The 4,144-nt window shown below is 28.2% G+C and overlaps 1 long non-coding RNA gene across 1 annotated transcript in view; it reads right to left on the bottom strand.

The window, feature by feature from the left end:
• Nucleotides 1-1,744: 1,744 nt before the first annotated feature.
• Nucleotides 1,745-4,144, bottom strand: part of LOC136795746 (uncharacterized) — a 15,781-nt gene continuing 13,381 nt past the window's right edge. The window contains exons 2-3 of the long non-coding RNA XR_010843411.1: nucleotides 2,406-2,492; nucleotides 1,745-1,988 (exon numbers count right to left, since the gene is read on the bottom strand). This is a non-coding gene — a long non-coding RNA (uncharacterized lncRNA). The remainder of the gene's footprint in view (nucleotides 1,989-2,405; nucleotides 2,493-4,144) is intronic.

Genomic DNA, 4,144 nt, shown 5'->3' with positions numbered 1-4,144 from the left:
TATGAAGTAGTTCATGATTTTTATCTTTTTAGCAGTAGTAGTTTTCATAATATTTGCCGAAATAAATTCGCAAAACCATAATCTAGTTGTACTGAAATAAAAGTTGATTTATGAAAAACCACATCTCAGAAACCATTAGATGTACAGATGTCTGTCAGTACTCAAATTAAAGCTAGTTAAACGTATTATAAATGAGCTTGACATTCTTCTTCGTATACCGAAATATATTCACAAATTGTTCTTCGTTATTAGGAAAAACATATTGGTGTTTGAAAATTGTTTCTCGGAAAATATTGAAAGTAAACAGTTTTATTAGAGATCAAATGTTTACTCTTTTTAACCTACTAAACACTGACTCAATATCGTGCGAAAATTTTAGTTTTCGTCTTGAATACCATTAACCTCCTGTGTTGTAAAGAAGAAGAATTGTTAACTACTTTTCAAGGACGTTCGCTATTCCTGCTATATAGTCTAGGTAAAAGTTTGCGAATAGGAAATGCGCGAAAGCTGTTGAAAAAGTATACTTCTCTAAAAAAACCTTATTTTGACGTGAGCGTACAGAAACTAATGGATATTACAAACTTATTAAAAAATGAAATATGTTTATTGTGAATTGGTTTCTAGATATAAACAAAAATGCTCAACATTATACTGGCACTGGTATAATGGCTATATTGCCATTATATTTGCCAAGCATATTCTCAAGATGTTGATTTCTAGTTGTTCCGAATAAATGTTTGATTTATCAAAATCTATATCTCAGAAACCATTAGACGTGCAGATGTCTATTAGTACTCAAATTACAGCCAGTTTATAAAGTGCTATAAAACAATTTATAAAAATATCGATAGAGATGTGATTGAAAATTACAGTTCTTTAGCTTAAAAATAACACATCTCTATGTAAGTAATCGTTGATAATACTAATCGATTGTAAAATGCCCATAAGAAGAAAGGTGGTCCCATTGCGGAACCACTCTCCTTACACTTATGCAATAGGCCGTTGCAAAACCTTCCAGAGGCCGCCACAGTCATCAGGTCCTGCAGTATGGCTATAATCCAATTCGAGGCCTACATATTATATCATAATCATAAAATGTAAAGGGAAAACATAACATATTTTACTACTCTTACAATGTCACATATGTTTTGACACGATACATAAATATTTCAAGTCATGTGTCGATGAAATAACTCTCAAGATGTTGTTGCATAATAGTACATAACGAACATTTCTAACTGATAAGCTGTTATCAGTTGGCTAATTTGGGAATAGCACTGTGAATAAGTCATAATCTCTTGCTACCAACAATCGAGTTATTGATTTAGTAAAGATTCGATTCATTATTTAACAAATAAGTTTTGAAGTAATTTAAATTAAATTATTAAATTTAAATCGAAGTAACGCTAAATAAACAAATAACATATTGTAACTCTAACAATCATGACATTAAATTAATCTTAATCGAATTTTATGGACATTAAAGGAAACCAGTGTTAAAAATTAAATCATGTAATAAGATTTGGTAATGACATATAACTTTTCAGGATGAATTTTAGGCTACGTGCAACCAAAATATCAAATTTAAAGGAAACAGTATCAATTTATGTTTGAGATACAGAGTACTAAATGACACAAATGAATTTAAAATAATCAACTCACTACTAACAATAAAAATGTGCTAATAATGGCCTTTTATTGCTTAAAAATGGTGACAACTAAATTAGAAAAATAATTTATTCGTTATATATACACTCCAAGTAAATAAATCAATTGTAAATCTTAAGTGCTTCTTTATTTTATTTTACAATCATTTCAGACGTTTCGGTCTCTTCTTGCCCATGGTCACTTAATTTCTAAGCTATTAATTATTCTTCACATTCATTCGACAAGACATTATTTTAGAATTTTTTTTGTTTATCAATAAAATCATTAATTAACCCTTCATGAGAATTTTACTACATTTTTCCTTGATTCATTACAGTTGTCTGAAATATAACCAATTATAAAAATAAAACATACATCAATAAAAAAAAAAAAATTGAATGTTTTTAATTTACTTGCACGCTTTCAAGTATACAACAGATCATGCAGGCACTGAATTTTTAATCTCTATTCAAAGATTAAATCAAGAATTCACTGTAAGAAATGGATTGCCATTTGTGATCGGTAAAAAAACAAGTTGATCAGCAGTGTTGAAAACTTATTTATTCTATTTTTTTTTATTATGAAATATGTAATAATTTAAAATTTAAAATTCAATTTTAGAATTATGACATAATTTATACTTTAACAATAATAAATTACTATATATAATTGATTGATTATTTTTTTGTATAATTTTATAATAACTATTTAATTAATATTCAATTAATTATTAATATGCAATAAATAACCAAACCAACCTGCTGCAGCCGCCATGGTGCTCACAAGCCGGCCAGGCACTGACTGATCCTCAACAACCACCTCCACCAGTCAGCCATAATGTCAACCTACCATCATTATCATAATTATATAATATACCATTCAACAAGAGTTCCAACATTACTATTTGAAACTAAATAAACAATATAAGTATATTATTTTAATTCATTTTATTCCTTAATTAATATACCAAAAGAAAAATTCGAGATACGATAATTATTTTGATTGTTTGAAGATAGTCAAATAAAGCGGTCAATAAAGGTACAAAATAGTAAATAAACAAAACAATTTAATGTAAAATGTTGTAAAACGTTTCGCCCCACTATGTAGGGCTTCGTCAGGGCTAAATGGAAACAAGATACAGGCAATGTAAGATATGACCAGAAAATTAGAATACATAAACAAAAATATAGTTTTTTCATAATTTTTCAACCATCTTGATTAAATGAAATGCATTAATAAAACTATTAAATTTAAAGATTATTTTGGCAATTTTAACAAATAAGTAAAAAAATCGTGTCCCTTGATAAGTCTAGATCTTTGCTTTCTCCCTGCCGATGCTAGAGAAGCATTGTTTTCAAGTTGAAATTAAAAAAAAATGTCAAAAAGTGAATTTATTTTGAGAAATCGACATACAGATGTCTATTAGCACTCAAATAATAGCTAGTTTAATCTACTATAAAGTAGTTTATGACATTTATCTTCGTAGAAGTAGTAGTTTTCCTGATATTTGCTAAAATAAATTGATTTAATGATTGGAGAAGTTTGTCAGGGGGTGCGGTAAGCAAAGAACAACATAAATAAAATAAGAAGAAAGGAATATGGTCCGGGTGCGGTCAAAAAAACTCAAATAGTAGAATTGTACTATTTTATAGTATAATAGTATAATTCTACGCCTATTATTGTTATAGTATAATAGTATATAATAGTATAATTCTACTATTTGAGTTTTTTTCACCGCACCCGGACCATATTCCTTTCATCTTTACACACGGTCAATCAATAATCTTCCGATAAATAAAATAAAATTGGCATAAATAATAAACATAAATAAAGTTGGCATAAAATAAATAAATATGATTTTGTTTATTTATGTTGTTCTTTGCTGACCGCAATCTCCGACAGGCATAAAATAAATAAATATGGTTTTGATTATAAAGCATATTATTTATAAAATTTATTTATGTTGTTCTTTGCTGACCGCACCCCCCAACAAACTTCTCCAATCATTAATCTACGGTCAACTATCTACACCTCATTATAAATTGATTTATAGTTGTTCGGACAAATTTTCACGTAAAAAATTTAGTGATTATCATAGAAACTACTACAAAGATAGGTGTCAAAAATTAATTTATTGTAAGTTAAATTACCTTTATTTTGAGTACTGGCAGACATATGCACGTCTTATGATACGAGAGATATATTTTTTCAAAAATGAAACATTTTATCTGAACAACTAGAAATTAACATTTTGTGAATTTATTTTGTCAAATGGATTGTGCGCATGCGCTAGTTAGCAAATGAACATATGCTACTTCGTGTCCCACAATAGACTATTTTTCAGTGAACTAAAATAAAAAACAGTAGTGAAAAAACAGTGTCAGTGTAATAATAAGTGATACTGCTCACATGAGAGCTAAAATATAGGTGAGTTGTCGCTTATTTATAAACTTGTAGTGAACAGTGTATGCGTTCCTTAATACTAACAGCAGCCATA

Source organism: Halyomorpha halys, unplaced genomic scaffold, assembly GCF_000696795.3.
Source record: "Halyomorpha halys isolate HHAL.00 unplaced genomic scaffold, Hhal_1.1 Scaffold291.1, whole genome shotgun sequence".
Lineage (NCBI taxonomy): Eukaryota > Metazoa > Arthropoda > Insecta > Hemiptera > Pentatomidae > Halyomorpha > Halyomorpha halys.
This window is presented reverse-complemented; position numbering and strand designations above follow the sequence as displayed.